Source organism: Chrysemys picta, chromosome 19, assembly GCF_011386835.1.
Source record: "Chrysemys picta bellii isolate R12L10 chromosome 19, ASM1138683v2, whole genome shotgun sequence".
NCBI classification, from domain to species: domain Eukaryota; kingdom Metazoa; phylum Chordata; order Testudines; family Emydidae; genus Chrysemys; species Chrysemys picta.
In genome coordinates this window covers 12294926-12312804 of record NC_088809.1, presented here as the reverse complement: position 1 = coordinate 12312804, position 17879 = coordinate 12294926, and the positions used below count along the sequence as shown (strand labels likewise).

The 17879-nt window shown below is 46.8% G+C and overlaps 1 protein-coding gene and 1 long non-coding RNA gene across 2 annotated transcripts in view; both read left to right on the top strand.

Annotated features, from left to right (window-relative positions):
- LRRC75A (leucine rich repeat containing 75A) overlaps positions 1–17879 on the top strand; it is a 181918-nt gene that overhangs the window by 120857 nt on the left and 43182 nt on the right. The gene's annotated exons all lie outside the window — the stretch shown is intronic.
- Positions 9637–11596, top strand: LOC135976623 (uncharacterized). The gene is made up of 2 exons (XR_010593917.1): positions 9637–10256; positions 11028–11596. It is a non-coding gene; the product is annotated as an uncharacterized LOC135976623 (long non-coding RNA).

The following is a 17879-nucleotide window of genomic DNA, read 5'->3' as shown; positions in this document are numbered from 1 at the left end:
CTCTGTGGATGTCATGTACCGTCTGCACCTGTCCTTGTGGTGCCATAAAGCAAGACTTCCCTCTGAGAGCCCTGCATGGGTATGCACGCTGCAAAAAAGAAAGTGTGAAAAATACCCTTCCTTAAAGGTCTGCCGAGTAAAATACGTCACCTGCTAGGATGAGATCCATGTGTCAACTTAACTCATTAGGATGAACTTGCTGGCTTGAACCTGTTCCTGCCTTTCACTGCCATTTCTGAGTGATGTAGTCACTGTCTGGAGACAATAAAACTACTTCTACTGCCTAAAATGTGATGGATTTTCCTTTTTCTTTCCCTCTCCCCTCACCCCTTGCAATATTAGTCTTGTAAAATTTTCAGGCTGCAGCCTGTCTAATGTTCATTCGTCCTCTCTCTCTCTGGGGATGAATTCTGTATAATATCTGGCAAATGAAGTCCAAATTCGAAAGGTGTAAATACAGAGCCAGACATCACCTGCTGCTGCTACCATCTGATTTGCAGATACTGGGAGCTCCTAAAAGATCCCTTCTTTTAATCAGAGGGGGAGGGGTCTGAGCACATGTTTCAGATACGGGAAGCTTGCTTTTAGTTTCCTACATGACGATTCATGACAGTTAATGTATATTTTGGTTTTTTTCTCTGTTTCCCCACTAATTATGGGAACCATACAGGCGGCGGATGCCTTTGTGGGATGCTAATGGGCTGTAGCTAATGTTACTGGAAAGTACTTCCTTAATTAGAATGCTGTATCTTTATGATAATGGTGCGTTCCTATGTCCTGCCTGTCAGGGATGCGCCTGTTAATGCTCTGACTCATAACTGCCTGGGTAACACGTACATTGTGATTGGCAGCATGGCTTCATCAAATGGTATCATTTATCTGGGCCCATGACTGTGCCTGTCGGCTGTGACTGTGATTTTGTTTACACTACAGCTGGTTAGATGCGTTGGGAGGGCCAGGAGGAGTGTAACTGATCCCTGCAATCCCGAATAGCGGGGCGTCCGTTGTAGGGGAAGGAGCTGGAAACGTGCTAAAATCAGCTCTCTCTGGGTGTTAGTTTAATCTCTCACTGTAATTAAAACACTGGCCTAGCTAGAGGATTAAGATGCATCCAGAATACCGCAGTAATGGGTGAGTTACAAACAGGGGCGGCTCTATGTATTTTGCCGCCCCAAGCACGGCAGTCAGGCGGCTTTCAGCAGCGCGCCTGCGGGCGGTCCGCCGGTCCCGCGCCTTTGGCGTACCCGCCGCTTGGTGTGCTGGTGCCTGCAGCCGCCCCTGGTTACAAATGCCTGGACTGATTATCTCAAAATTAGTCAATCCTATTCCCTCGCGGCCCAGTCCTGCCTCCACTTAAGTTTTGCCACTAATTCAGTGGGAGCTGGATTGGGCCTATTGTGAGGTACAGTCATGTTTTTTGTGGAGTGGTCAGTACCTCTGTGAAAAGATCCTTTTCTTTAACACAGACCTGTTTCAGTCTCGGGTGCTGACATGAAGGGACATCCATACGTCACCTGAGGCCGGGGCATCCCTCTGGCTTGCTAGTGCAGACTTAAGTCATGAAAGGAGGTTCTCTGGGTTGGGAACCTTTCTGTAGCCTGGGAGATGTACAAAGCCTATTTGCCTCCCTTTCAAAGACGGCTGCAGTAGATGCATTGAATGGCACATGGCATTCTGGTAGCCCCTTCCATCCCAACATCTTGAAGCACATGAATTAAGACCCACAACAGGCCCGGGAGGTAGCCAGGATCCTAGGGTGATGAGAGTTTTGGAAATCCCTAGGTACATAAATAATATTATTCCCATTTCACAGCTAGGTAAAATGAGGCTCAGAGAAATTAAGTGACTGGTCCAAGATAAAACCACCAGGAATAGAACCCAGGAGTCCTGACTCCTATTCCCCTTTATTTTAGCTGTTCTTTGTTGAATGGACCCTGTCTGACCTACTGGCCGACGGGACTGTTGCGCTCTGGGGCGGGCACCTGGAGTGAAGCTTTACAATGGGACAACCAGTCTGACTGGCTGCCGTCTTCGCTGCGCATCAGGAGTGAAAACCCACTTGGCTACAGCTCCCCCAGAGGGCCGGCCGGGCAAAACCAGAACAGCCTGCTTCCCAAACTGTACCTTCCCAGCCTGATTCTCAGCTACACCAGGGCCCTGTTAGTTGCACCATGAAAAGGCCTTATGGTGGGCAGAAACAGTCTGCGCAGAAGCCTGGCTGGTGGTGGGCTGGCATCAGGGAGCTGTGCTAGCCTTAGCCCCCAGCACGGTGGGGAGGTGGATTAGGGACGCTGCAGGGGCCTGGCCTGAGTGCTCTGCACTAGTTATTTTCTGCTTTCTAGGGGACATGGGGAGCAGGGTGTAAGTTAGAGCAGCCCTTAGGCCTTCACACACAGCCCTAGAAACCAGGGAGTGCAAAAGTGGCTAAAAGCTCCCTTTGGCCCCCCACCCCGAGTGCAAGAAGAGAGTCAGTGAGAATCAGGCTGGCTCCCTTCAGTTCACTGCAAGGGACTGAGCGGTGTTATTTGCAAGCTGTTTCATCTCCTATTGCAAATGAGTTGAGTGGTCACAGTCCGCTGGTGTCCACGGTGCAGGAAATGCTCCTTGGCAATTTCAGCAGAGATGCGAAGAGGCTAATTACCTACTTGCCATGTTGTAGCTGGGTGGTTCTCATTTGATGGTGGCCTAGGCCTGCCTTGGCCAGTTGGTTCTGGAACTGTCCAGAAATGCTGGCACTTCTCAGAGAGAGATGGTTCCACACACGCTTATTGAACTCTGCGGAGTGTTCTAGAAATCCGGGGGGCTGTCACTGGTCTCACAATGGCTCTCTTCTGAAACACGGTGGATAATTACAATGGGAAATTGCTTTTGTAGTCTGCCCACTCAGCTATGGCTGTAGGTGATGATAGGAAGAGAAGGATGAGGGTACAGGACAGAGAAAACTGGGTCAGTGTTTGAGTCAGACCTGTCATGGTGGGGCTGTGATAATGTTCACTGGCTGCCTATAGCACATGAGAGAGGAAGAGTCTGTACTCCTGAGGGCATTCTGCGCCAAAAATGTTTAAATTCTGCGCATATTATTTTTTAAATTTGCAAGTTTTATTTGTCTATAAATAAATGCAGAGGCTCCAGCATGGCAGTGGGGAGTACAGGCCACTGGTTGGGGTGTCCCCAACCCTGCGGTGATGTACTTCTCTGCCGGCTGCTGTGGGTGCCTGAAACGATGTACCTGCACAGCAAGGGAGTGGTGCATGACTGCTCTTGCAGCTTCCCTGTCAGAAAGTCATTTTTCTGCGGGGAAGCCAAGAAATCTGCACGGGACATGAATTCTGTGCACACATAGTGGCGCAGAATTCCCCCAGGAGTACGTCTGGGACTCAGATCAGCCGCAGTGGCTGAAGAAGAGTTCTGTGGAGCTCAAAAGCTTTCTCTTTCACCAAAAGAAGTTGGTCCGATAAAAAATATTACCTCATACACCTTATCTCTCTTTGAAACATTGTAAGGCAAACACACACAACTTCATGGGCCTGATGCAAAGCCCATTGAAGCAGGTGAAAAGGCTACCATTGGCTTCAGTGGGCTTTGGATCAGTCTTTCTGTCTGAATGCAGGGGAAGGCAAATCCTTTTTTGGTTTCTAAATCCCCATCAAGCTTAAGAACTCATTGCACTGGTTGAAAACATTGCACTGTCCCATGGGAAACATTTTCAGCTGCTCTTTCCCATTCTGCCTTGTTTACTAAGCCCTTGTTGCGAATTCATCTTCTGTTTTCTTGACTATTCCCAGGGACAGTGTCAAATTATTGTCAGCTCCACAATTTGGAGATTTTGTTTAAAACAAATGACAATGGGGTGGGGAGGTACGGCAAATTCCAATTGTTTTAAAAGTCAGTACAAACGTATTTTGGGGGTTCTTTGAATTTATTTCAAAATTCTCCTGCCCAGTTGTGACCCCGCCAGGACTGTGCAAGTGTCTGAAACCAGAAAGTGAAATGAATTAGCAGCAAAGGTGAAACTGACTCCCAACAGAATGAAGTGAAGTAGGAAAAGTAAAGGAACCGTGTAAATGGTTCACAGTCAGTTGGAGTTTTAAGAGGGTGTTAAGCTACAGTGAATTTTTTTATATGTTTTAGTTTTGAGTTTCATATAAGGGCTGCAGCTGGTAGTGCTCAGTACGGCGCTGGGGTGAGGCGAATGTCAACTGTGGAATGAAATCTATTCCTAGGCAGACGATGGGAATGTGGCTGACAATGAGAATGCAGGGGGAAGATGGGCCCTTTGCCATTTCTCATCATAATGTCATGGGGGGCGGGAAATGTCGACCAGACATTTCCTCCTGGGTATCCTTGCCCAACCCTCCCACAGCCATGTACATAAAATCTTTTCAAACTGCTACTTGGCTGGTTCCCAGAACCAGGGCGGGATCCTGTGCACATTAAGGGAGGGATGTGCCTTCGTGGGGCAGCTTGCAGGATCAGGGCATTGAAGGAAGACAGCACTGTTGGTGCTTGACTCTCTTAACACCTGGATTTTAAGTTCTGTGGGTTGCGTGTGTAACCCACACACCTCCTGGGTATGGTGTTCTGTCCCATCTAGTGGCACCGAGACCACTTAGAGAGAGAGTTAAATGAGTCTGCTCTATGGCCTTTGGTAACAGGCAGTTGGCTTTTAGCTCATGTGGTAGAGGCTCATGCACTAAGCTCCAGAGATCCCCGGTTCGATCCCACCTGCCGCCAACTGGGGTCTGTCGGCGTTACACATGCCCTTCCCAAGAATAGCCCCTCATTGAAGAAGATGCATGCTCACTTAGAATGGCTCTCTGCCTGTGGTTTATATGCTGCACGTGTTGAATATATACACAGAACATGATTTCTGTGAGGTTCACAGGTTTTTATATTTGGCCTGTGGATTCCAACTGTTTCTTTCAATTTATCTGATCCATCCTGGAACCATGAGCCAAAGCCTGCTGTCCTTACTCAGGCAAAACTTCCATTGACACCCAGGAGAGGTTCCCCCGAATAAGGACTTGAGAATTAAGCCCCAGGAGGTGTAATCCACAAACCACTATGTAGGCTGCAAATCCACATGAGTTTCTTTAAGTGGGAGGGTAGAGTTACTCCCCCCACTTCTTATTCGTTATGGGTAACATCCACTTTCCCTGTGCAGAACGTCAATTCAAAGCTTGTGCATCACTGCTGGTTTAAGAGGGATTGAAGCAGCGCACAAACCTTGTATTGACTCTGCGCAGGGAAGGTAGATTTCACCCAGTGAAAACTTAGAAAACAAATAAAAGGAAGTTCTTCTTCACACAGCGCACAGTCAACCTGTGGAACTCCTTGCCTGAGGAGGCTGTGAAGGCTAGGACTATAACGGTTTAAAAGAGAACTGGATAAATTCATGGAGGTTAAGTCCATTAATGGCTATTGGCCAGGATGGGTAAGGAATGGTGTCCCTAGCCTCTGTTTGTCAGAGGGTGGAGATGGATGGCAGGAGAGAGATCACTTGATCATTACCTGTTAGGTTCATTCCCTCTGGGGCACCTGGCATTGGTCACTGTTGGCAGACAGGATACTGGGCTGAATGGACCTTGGTCTGACCCAGTATGGCCGTTTTTATGCTTATGCTCTTATGACATTTCTTGCTATTCTGCTGCCTTGATTACCCCTCCTCCCCCCCTCAAAACTAATCCATCCCTTATGGGCAGCCAACACATTTCTGTGGTTTATAGACCAGTTCCTTCCTTCAGTGCAGTCCATAAACTCTTTGCTGTTTAGTTACACTAGTTCGCTCGGCTAAATTCCAATTTAAACAGGGTTTTCTTTCATCTCCACTTAACAAACAATGCCATTCAGCAGCGAAAATGAATCCCTAATGTAGTATGTATTAATCTGGAGTGGCATTCCATAGAAATGTTACTTTTGGACGAACGAACTTCATGTTTTTCACTCAGCAGAACGTTCTACTTATTTGCCAGGCCGACTGTTTGATTAAATGGAACAAAGTCCTTGACACCCAAGAACAGAAAGTCAGAATGGCCATGAACTGGAAACTGAAGTTGCAGTGTTTAAAGAATATTGGCCAGCCCGGCTCTCACGTACATTTGTGTCACCTCAGTGACTTCAGAGGGGTTGTATGGAGGTAACTAAACAGAATAAGCTCCCAGCCGGTCTGTAAAGAGGCATGACTCCACCGGGAACTGCTGGGTGCGCAGCACTTTCGAAAATCAGGTCCTTCTTTAGGAACCTAGTTATGGTCTCGGGAGTCTAACTTTAGGCATCTGTTTTCTTTAAAATCTTGCCAATAATTTTGAACCGAGAAATGTTCTTTTAACATGCTCAGGCTAATGTACAGCAGGGGAAAAGAACCTAGAAAGTGTGTGTGTGGTGTAGTTTTTTCTCGATGAATTATACATTATGGAAAGGGCACTGGTGAGTGGTAGGAGCTATTAGATCGTGGAATAGCTTCCAAGGTAGTTGTTGGAAGCCCTATCATTTGAGTTATTTATTAGTGAATTAGACAAAGCACTCCAGGGTTCACACTTTAGGCAACAGGCCTATATTGGACTGGGTAAGGGGCTGGCCAACATGACCTAACATGCCTCTGATTTCTGTGATTCTGTGAGCAACTTTGTATAATTTTAAAATGAAAAAACAGTAAGAGGACACTGTTACGTCTGGGAGTTGTTATCTGGAGGACTCAGGACTAGACAGTCCTGGATCTGGGAGATAGCATTAGCTGTCCAGTGATTATAGCAGCATACTGAGGAGCCGGACCGTGGGGGTCTGTTTTTGGCTCTGCCACAGACTTATGAGATCTGGGGAAGGCATCTCACTTCTCAGAACCTTAGTTTCCTCATTTGTTAGTCCCACCTTTGTGAAGCGCTGTGAGATCTACAGATGAAAAGGGCTCTCTCCCCTTATGCATGCTGATTGCTGGTGGTTCTCCTCGCAGGGCATTAGGAGCTCTGCTCAAACTCTGAGATTTGGTAAGAAGGCACCCGCCGCACTGGAAGATCTCTGCAATCGCTCTTGATGTTGGCTCAGTGTTACCAGTGAGTGCCAGGCCTCACCCCTGTAGAACCCCCCAACTTGCAAGTGACTTTTTGAACTAATAGTCACTGACTGTGCTGCAAAGGTGAAGGCCCAATTCCCCACGAAAGGCAGGTTGGCAGTCTCGCACAGCTGGTCTTTTGGCTCGTCAATTGAGCCGCATGGATTTTCTTTGGCTCCAAGAGCTTTGGGCTGGGATGCCCTTCACTTTTCTCTAGAGAGAGGTCACTCAACGAGCTCCAGTGGGGTATAAAATATTTAAGCCTAAAAATGTCTGACACCAAACAAAATGATCATTCACTCCGGGACCGCGATGATGACTAATATAGAGGACACCAATCAAATGTTTGTTCTTGTTTCACAGTATCTGGTTTTATGGGACAAAATGCTCTTTAGCCTCTTTTGCTGTAGGGTCTGAGTAAGTGGGGGGAGAGGCGCCATCGCCCTCTAACTGGAGCACCACGCAATAACAAAACATCAGCCCTCCAGGGGGTGGTTTGTTAGTAAATTACCTCACCTGTGTAGGGTGTGGTCTGTCCCAAACTCTCTCTAGCTATCTGGGGTACTTCAGGGCCGCCCAGGGGTGGTCAAGTGGGGCAGTTTGCCCCAGGCCCTGGGCCCTGCAGGGGCCCCCATGAGAATATAGTATTCTATAGTATTGCAACTTTTTTTTTTTTATGGAAGAGGCCCCTGAAATTGCCTTGCCCCAGGCCCCCTGAATCCTCTGGGCAGCCCTGGGGTACTTATCTGGTCCCCATTGCTGTAGCATTTGGGCACCTTGCAGTCTCTACTGTATTTATCCTCACAACACCCCTGGGAGGGAGGGCAGGCTGTTATCCCCACTGTACAGATAGGAAACTGAGGCACAGAGCAGGTAAGTGACTTGCCTGAAGAGAGAGAGACAGAGTCTGGGGCAGAGCAGAAACTTGAATGCCAGTCTCCCAAGTCCTAGGCTCGCATTCTATCCACTGGACCATCCTTCCTGCCTCTCTGTCTGAGGGCTATTCGCCCCTCTTTTATCCGAGTGGGGCAGCAACCCAACAGCACCAGTGAGTCAGCAAAGCCAGCAGAACTCTTTCCCAGCAGGTTGAATACCAGCTAGCAGCATGGGTCGTTTCAGGCACACATTGCCGTCCCTGCAACCTTCATCGGAGTTGTTTTTCTCTTTTAGGTCCTCCTCCAACTCTCAGGGAAGTCAATGGGAGTCTTTCCACCGACTTCAATGGGAATTGGATCAGGCCCTTAAGCAGGAGTCATTAAGCTTTGGAACAACTTACCGGAGGATGTGATGGATTCTCTGTCACTTGAAGTCTTGACATTACGATCGAGTGTCTCTCTTTCTAGAAGATATGCTCTAGCCCCACCAGAAGTTATGGACTTGATTCAGGAATGAGGAATCACTGGGTGAAATTCTCTGGGCTGTGTTGCACAGGAGGTCAGACTTGATGATCTTAATGGTCCCTTCTGGCCTTAAATATGAATCTCCCTGTCTCTGTATCTATGCCCGTAAAAGGGGAAGGGTGCTTTTCTCCATGCCATCGTCAGAAATCCTCAAATGGGGAGCGGAGCGGAGCGGGAGACGTAGTTCGAGCCATGAAACAATCTGTTCTGTTCTGTCTAGGTTCTTGTGCATTAAGTGATGTGACTAACACCTTTTGTGTGCGCTTCATTTTCTCTCTCCCGTTCCTGTTCCCAGGATATGATTGTGTTTCTCCTTCAGCACGTACAGTCTGTTGCTGGCACAGGTAGGGGCATTCTGCAGTCACCCCTTGACTCTGTTTTTGGCTGCCTGCATAGCATGTATGTTCTCACTACAGTGAAATATGCATCTTGATTTCTAACATAGCAAACACAGAATAGCCCCAGCAGTATGGTTTGAGGCAAGAAGCGTGATTTATATTTCCGACAAAATATAAAGCACTCACTAGGTGGCTTCACTTGTATCGGCTTACTACAAAGTGCAAGTGACAGTCTGTCTAGATGAATGATAATAATAATAAGCGAATGTAAATCAAGACCCCTGGCAGGGGACAGTCTTACCAGCAGCAGTTCACAGCCTGTTGTGGGGGAAGAAAATCGGGAATTTGTCAGATCTTCACGCTCCCCACCGTGAGCTGGGTTCTTTTGTTTTGGTTGTCATACAAAGGTAAAGAATAGGAGGAGGACTGAGCTAACGGAAGGGCCAGCATTTCTATTAATGACGTAGTGAATGGATTAAGCACTGTGATGCAGAGGTGCTGGAACAATTTATAGTGGGGGTGCTGAGAGCCATTGAACCAAACTGTAAACCCTGGATATAATGGAAACCACTTCAAGCCAGGGGGTGCAGCAGCACCCCCAGCACCCTTAGTTCTAGCACCTGTGCTGTGATGAGATGCTCAGGTATGATGAGCAACCCTATAGTTTTACAGGTTAGATCAGAGGTAGGCAATCTATGGCACGCGTGCCGAAGGTGGCACGCAAGCTGATTTTCAGTGGCACTCACACTGCCCGGGTCCTGGCCACCGGTCCGGGGAGCTCTGCATTTTAATTTAATTTTAAATGAAGCTTCTTAAACATTTTAAAAACCTTATTTACTTTACATTTAACAATAGTTTAGTTATATAGTATAGACTTAGAGAAAGAGACCTTCTAAAAACGTTACAATGTATTACTGGCACGCGAAACCTAAAATCAGAGTGAATAAATGAAGACCCGGCACCCCACTTCTGAAAGGTTGCCGACCCCTGGGTTAGATCAAGACTAAACAGGAAGGGTAAGCATGGACCTGCTGATAGGCTGGGCCTCTGGAGCCCTGAGTTCTGTTATCCCCTGGGCCACTGTCTTGCGGTCATCTTGGGCAGATGACTTGATCTTTCTGCACTTCAGTTTCCTCACCTGTTACATGGGGATAATAATTTGTATCCATCTGTATAAATTACTTTGAGAGCCATAGAGGAAAGGGCCTGAATTTTTAGTGGGGGGGCGGGGGCTGCTGGTAAGGTTTCGTCATGAATAGATCTAACCATCCAGTGTCATAACTATGAAATGTGAAATATACAGACTCGCCTGCTTTTGTGTGTGTGATAAATTCAGAACTTGTCAGCCCATGTTCAGTGAAGGCTTTGATGAGGTTCACAGCAGACCCCTTGTGTTTGATTTTATAGCTGAAGCCAGAGAAAAACTCCACATTTTCCACATGAAACAAGATGAAATTTGGCCGTTATGAGGTTTGTTTGCACTCAAAGCCAACTCGGGCTGCAAACCCAGAGGGGATATTAACCAAAGAAAAGTTTGCATGCCCAGCTGTGACTGTGTTTCACGTACCTCAAGCACTAGGATGGGTTTAAGCCACGGAACTCAGGGTGAATCCCCAAAGTTTTTGTAGGTTCAGATATGGGATTTTGGTCTTTTACTAGAGGGTCACACACTTTGCATGTGCCAGGTGCTCCTTGCATTCCCCTAATCCCCCCACAAGCGACCTGTGGGCGACCCTCCCATCCTCTTCTATTTCAGAGACTCCCTGCAACCCCCTCTCTGCCTCATGCCAAGGGCTCTGTGTGGCCCCCATTCCCTCATCCTTCTTCTTCCCCCCTAGTTCTTGCTTTCCCCATCCCATCTCCACGTCCCTTCTTCTTCTTCTCCCCCAACCTGGGGGCCCCACGTTCCCCTCCCCTGCATTCCGGGTCCCTGCTTCCATAGCTGGTCATCCAATCTCCTTCCAGCCACCACCGGATTCCTGCTGTCCTCACCCGCCATTCCCTTGCGGGTCCCTGCTTCCCCCTCCCATTCCACTCTTCCACCCCCTCCTACACCCCTCTACAAACCTTCCCTGTAAGACTCATAGACTGTAGGTCAGAAGGGATCACCTAGTCTGACCTCATGTACATTGCGGGGCACAGAACCTCACCCACCCACTCCTGTAATAGACCCCTAGCCTCTGGCTGAGTTACTGAAGTCCTCAAATCATGGTTTAAAGACTTCTCTCCTATTTCTGTTAGAGTTCCGGCTACAGACCGTGTCCTCAAGCAGCAAGTCAAGCAAGGCAGCAGCAGAAGGTGGCCAAGGGACTCCTCTGCCTGCAGCAGCAGGCAGCCCTGATTTCCAGTGTTCCAATTTGCATCAAAATCAATAGGGTTGTGCCCATTGGTGCCTAGAACATTCCCTGAAATTTTGCAATTGATTGGAGGCAGTGTCCCAAGTTATTGGGTAACTGACAGAGTTCAGCTTTGCTTGGCCATTAACCCCCAAATAGGCTTAGTGCATATGCACAAGGGGGCCAAACTAAGGTGGCACTTGCATCCTTAAATCTGGCATTTCTTAACTTCTGAATGCTTGCCTTTGCAACTTCAATGTTCTTTTAGCCTTTTTGTGTGTGTGTGTTTGTGTGTGTGTGTGCGTGTGTGTGTGTGGCTCTGATGTAGAGGACAATAGAAGTGCAGTGCTTTAAAGCCAACATCGTTGTACAGTGCACAAATAATTTCAGATTTTGTGTGTTTTTAAATCCCTCACCAGCTATTCTGACAATGCACTTTATAAAATAAAAATAAAATGTTTATGCCTTTCTTTCCCCCCAGACTCCCCTGAGCTGAATTCTGTCAGTGTAGAGACAGTTTTAAGATCTGTCTGAATGAAACTGACAGATATACAGTAGCATTTTAGAAATCAACGTTGTGGTTTACTCTTTTTTGTATTTCTTTTTGCATACTGTGTTTATCCATTTGTATTTGGAGGAGGGGAAAGGGTTTACAGGTGAGTTGTCAGCTGTTTCCTTGTGTCCGGGTAAGAATCTCTCTCCAATTCAATGAACAGTACAATGATAAGGACCGGTAAACGCAAAGGACAATCATGTTTATTTCTCAGATGTTACTGAATATCTGCTAGTGACATTCAGTCAAATCTTAAGGCTGAGATTTTTAGAGCCCCAAAATTCTCTAGGCAGTTTTGAAAACCACAGCCTAAAACTGTACACTCAAATACACAGGATTCGGGTCAGAATTAATATTACAACCAACAGATAACAAGCAAACCATCCCTGTGCTGCTCTCATCACCCACTAATATACTATATCCATTTGCACCTAAGTAACAGCGCCAATTGAGTTTGAGGGTACAATACACTGTGATTTCTGGGTAGCTGTGTTTAGTTTCAATAACCATCTTCCCATACATTGTAATTGTGCTTTGTCCTGAGCTGTTGGAGTCAGTTTGTGTGACACCGCAGAGAAATTGCTGCTTGCTGCTAACTACCATAACGAAATGGAAAATACGCTCAGTACATAGTAATCCTAGCGCAATAACGTGTTGAAATGCCGTATCTGATCAATTGAGATGAAAAACTCCAGGTTGTTACCCTAATAAAGGTTGAAGCGGCTGCAACCATTTCCATTTGTGCTTTCAGCGTGCCCTAGTGTGCTGTATGCTGATGATCATTTGCATATGCACCAAGGTGTGTGTGCCATTTGTTGGCCTTCTTAGGCTAGGTCTACACTGGGGGGTGGGGGTCAACCTAAGATACGCAACTTCAGCTACGCGAATAGCGTAGCTGAAGTCGGCGTATCTTAGGTCGATTTATCTGGCCATGAGGACGGCGGCGAGTCGACCGCTGCCACTCCCCCGTCGACTCCGCTTCCGCCTCTCGCCGCGGTGGAGTTCCGGAGTCGACAGCAGAGCGATCAGGGATCGATTTTATCGCGTCTACACTAGACGCGATAAATCGATCCCCGATAGATCGATCACTACCCGCTGATCTGGCGGGTAGTGTAGACGTACCCTTAGATAGAGCTGTGACTTGACACGTTGTAGCAGGCACCAGGAAAACAGCTGCTCATGGAAGTTACTCGAAAGCCCAAAGACACACCCTCCTTGAGGTACCTGGCTCTGTCTGGAAGGTTTAAGCTCCACTATCCCATGATGTCTGGTGGGCTGTGGACACTGTTGAGGTGAGAGAGAAGCTATGAGCCCCCTATGAGTTTCCACGCAGCCTGGTGTGACTTGTGGGCTGGACCTTGACTGCTAAGCTGAGCTCGTGAGAAGCTGAGCAGGACGTTACTCCAGAGACTACAATGGGTCATTTCACTGGTTCTTGGTCTATGGCCCATGGACACGCCAGCGGTCAGTGCACAACCACCTCCTGCTGCCGCTCCCAAGGGTGATGCTCCCCAGAACGGGGACAAAGGTGAGATTTCCAAAAGAGCCTGCACCCACCAATTTCTGGATGGCTCATGTAGACCCTAAAGTGAGGGGAGCCGTGTAAATCTATGTACTATTACTGATAAAGGCAGGTCCAGGTCTCTACCCTGACTATTTGAAGTGCCTCAGTCTCACTCCAGAGAGCCTCCAGGAGATTTCTAGCCAAACGCATTTTTCTTAACAATCCACGCTTCTTTCCGTGGGTGTTGGGGCGATCTCAGGAGCGGGGTTGAACAAGACTTTTCTGTGCTTTAAGCTTGCACTGAGCGAAAGCAGGTATTTCATGCAAAGCTGCCCATCAATAGTTCAGGGATGCTAGGCGATGTATTTCAATGTGCACATACAGTATACCAGCAGCGCATAGAGGAATTATGCGAGGCTATTGGGGTTGGGGTTTTTTTTGGTTTGTTGCTTTTCACAGGTACGGTAAACAACGATGGTGTCTGAGCATTGCCAGTGGCATAAAGAGCGACGAAACTGGGCAAGTGCTGGCAGGCTCATCCTCAGGCTGAAAGCCCCCCCCCAGTCACCGAATGCTGCGTGACTTGCAATGCCCATGGTGCTCCAGCTGCAGAGACTTGTGTGGGGGAGGGCTGGGTTGAAGTTACCTGCTAGATGTAGCTTTCAGATGTACTGATGTTAACGCAGGTCAAGGAAGCAAATGGCTTCCTTTACCCTTCCTGATTGTCCGGAACCAAGGTAAGATTGTGAAGCCCAAATCCTCCCCTGGGTGCCACAAGTCGAGCTCTGCTGTGCCAATGCAGCTGTTGATGGCAGGACGGGGCAGAGCTCTGCTGTCTGCTTTCACTTGTGATGCTTGGAATGATTCTGCAGGTTGGGGGTGGTGGGGAATCAGGTTAATAAACATTAACCTCCTCCAGAATGGCCGTGCTGCAAAGGGAGGGGCTGCTCGGGTTTGTCACGCTAAGGGTGTCTCTCACGAGGCAGCTCCCGACCGTCGGGAATGCTCAGGCAGATCTGAAAGCCGCATGCACTGCCACGTGGAGACAGGAGTCCGTTTCACAAGAGGGAACGTGCAATATCGGTTTTCCTCGGACGGCGGTTTCCTTATGTGAGTAGCATGTCTGTAATGAATGAGAGCTGAGCGAAGGGCCTGTGAACGCCCTCTGTGTAATGAAAAGTTTAAATCAATTTTCTTCAGAACACGATGGCGCGACAAGATGCTCTTTCTTGTGCCTACTGAGCAAAGCCGTAGCTAATTACAAATGGGACATGTCGTTTCTTTGACGTGACTGTTTTAACTCTGAAAGTGTGGTGGAAGTGTTGTCCTCCCCCCTCGCGCCATGTCATGTTACAGTCTTCACGGTGCTTGTGGTCTGTAATTGCCTCTTTCATGCTCCTCAGTGCCCTGATCTTCCTGAGCATTATGATTCTGCGTAGATCTTCGCTGCTTCCTCTGAAATTATTTTCATAAAGGCTCGGATGCATTTCCCGTATATCCTGATCAGAGATGGATCCCTCTGTCAACACTAGGATAATGCCTTGAGATGAGCAGACTGTTGAATGATGTCTTTCCCCCAGTTATTGGTCAGAATTGCTTTTTAGCTGCTTCTGATGTGGAGCTTATTGTAATAGAGTCCCCTTAAATGTCTGAAATTTGGTGTAGTTTACATCTTCCTCTTGATCTACTCTGTTTCTTTCTCTCCATCTTAGGGTTTTGTATAGCACTCATCACCAGGGTATCTAAGCTTTACCAAAGAAACAGCTGAATCAAGTAGGAGAATACAAACAATGGTTTGATTTAACCTTCTAGCAGGTCAGTCTGTTTCATTAGGGCTAATCAATCTTTCAGGTTGAAGCATCTCTTCTTCCTCATTGGGGGGGGGTCCACTTCATCCTCAAGTAATATCCCATTTACTTCCCATCCCCTCCCGGTTTTAACATTGCCACCCTGAAACCAATGAGGTCTGCGTAGGGTTGTTTGACAGAGGGTGTCAACACAGTTGCTCAGTTGGCTACATGGTTTGCTAATTGGGTAGCACAAGAGCTTTTCTTCTCCCTGCCTTCCATCCTGGGACTAAGTACGATGCCTCCATGGCAGTTCGGCCCATTCCAGTCCCAGGAAGAGCAAAACTGGGAGCAGGAATCAAATTTTAAACCACCAGCAGGAGAGTAAAGAACACAAGCCACTTGGCCCTGGACCTCCTTTCTTGCCCCAGCTTCTCCTCTCCTTTGAAGCTAAAGTGAAGTCATAGGGCAGTCTACACTACAGCAAGTCTACCAAGTACTCCCTCTCCGACCTTGGGCAATCTGGAAAATGGGGCTTATTGTACCTCTAGCTCACGGAAGCGTTATAACATCATTATTTCACTGTATGGACCGTGCTCTGGCTTTGGATGAAAGTGTTACACTTCCCTTGCCTTCAGTGAGAGCTGCGCATAGATATCCAAAGCGACGCATTACCCAGAATTCTGAATTTGTGATGACAGTCGCTTTCATGACTACAGCTTAGGCCATCAACAGAGGAGTATACCACTGAGTTATGTGGGAGCAGACGGCTTTTAAATTCATGTTCCATAATGTTAAAGGGAACATAAAATCATAGAAATGTATGGCTGGAAGGCATCTCAAAAAGTCATCTAGTCCGTCCTCCCGTGCTGAGGCAGGACCAAGTTTATCTAGACCATACCTGACAGGTGTTTGTCTATCCTTTTCTTTAAAATGTCCAATGATGGGGATTCCACAACCTCCCTCAGTAACTTATTCCAGTACCTAACTATCCTAATAGTTAGAAAGTTTTTACGCTACCTAACCTGAATCTCCCTTGCTGTAGATTAAACCCATTACTTCTTGTCCTACCTTCAGTGGACATGGAGAACAATTGATCACCATCCTCTATATAACAGCCCATAACATATTTGAAAACTGTTATGTCCCCCCCTCAGTCGTCTTTTCTCAAGGCTCAGTAGATGCAGGGGTTTTTTTTAAGCTTTCTTCTTAGGCCATGTTTTGTTTAATAAACCCTTTATCATTCTGTTGCTGTCCTCTGGACTCTCTCCAATTGTCTGCATCTTTCTTAAAGTGTGGCATTCAAAACTGGACATAATACTCCATCTGAGACCTCACTGGTGCTGAGTAGAGTCCTACATACGACACGTCTGTTAATACAGTATAGTATCCCAGAAGGATATTCGCCTTTTTCGCAGCTGCATCACATTGCAGGTCCTTTTCAGCAGTACTGCCATCTAGCCAGTTATTTCCCATTTTGTAGAACATTGTTAGCTGTACCCTGCAGTGTCACAAAACTGAAGGGAAAGAGGTCTTTCCAAAGAGTCCAAAACCAAAGGCCCAAAAAATTAGTTTGAACCTTTTTGAGTTTCTACTTTTAAGCCAAAGTTACAGTAAAATAAAGACTTTGAACATCAAACTTTTACAACTGTGGGGCCTGAATACGAGTGTTATATTCTCTGAATTCACTGTCATGTATAGTAAAATATGCCCTGAAATCACTGCAGTACTTCAAAGATGAAAGACAGCTAACAAGTGCCAGTCATGAGCATTTCGTGATAGTATAAATGATCTCCTCTGCTGCCCAGTTAGCTTCAATGTCAAAATCTCCTTGGAAATTCTCTCTCAGGGTCAGATGGTTCCTTATTATGCCGGAACACCTCTATCATTCTTGGGACAGTTGAATATCAATCCAACCCCATTCTGACTCTTCAGATCAAAATGAGTGGCACATGCCCTAAATATTTTAACTCCACGGAAACAAAGGCTTTTTGAAACGAAGGGCCAGGCTTCTAAATGGCACGCACAACATGTGTTTGTATCAGCCATGTATTTTCATGTGAAAACCAGGTAATCTTGTGTACTAAGGGGCACTTACAGGTCCTGATTTACACCTGGGATTCAATGTAGGTTCCCTTTTGCATGTGTAAGATGTTTTGATGTTAAGCCACTGAAAATAGGGTAAAAAACACAGCTCCGTGTGCAAATAAATAATTTGGGCCAGATTTTGAAAAGGGATGGAGACAAATAACTTTGTTACAGTTTTGCACCTCTGGTTATTCATGGGCACCACTGAGGTAACTTGGGTGTCTACGTTTTTGATGGTGCCTGCAAACCAGATATTTAAATGTATAAATGTTCTCATTTGTGCGCCTAGTTATTTGTGCCCATGAGCTTTCAAAATCTGACCCAAATCATCTGTTTTCATGAATTAAGATCTCCCTGCCTTGGTTAACATTGAGTTTCGAACCTTGGACCTTCAGCTCTGTGGCATAGACCTCTAATGTTTGAGTGAGCAGTGGACTATCTTCTAGTGGGTGCACAAATTGCATGCAGTTTGCCAGTGTATTATCCATGTGCATATATCTGTCTTTGATCTATTTTGTTAAACTACCTTAAGCTGCATGCAGTGTTGTAGTTGTATCAAACCCAGGATGTTAGAGAGACAAGGTGGGTGATGTAATATCGTTTATTGGACCAACTTCCGTTGGTGAGAGAGCCGAGCTTTCGAGCATATTCAGAGCTCGTGTCTCTCACCAACGGAAGTTGGTCCAATAAAAGATCCTCACCCACCTTGTCTCTCTAACTGGAGCTATGTAATATTTCTAAAGCACCTCTCACCCTGGTAGCTAGGCATTTTGCATGTGCAGCGGGTATGTACACACATTTTATGGGCACCAGTGTTTGACAGTT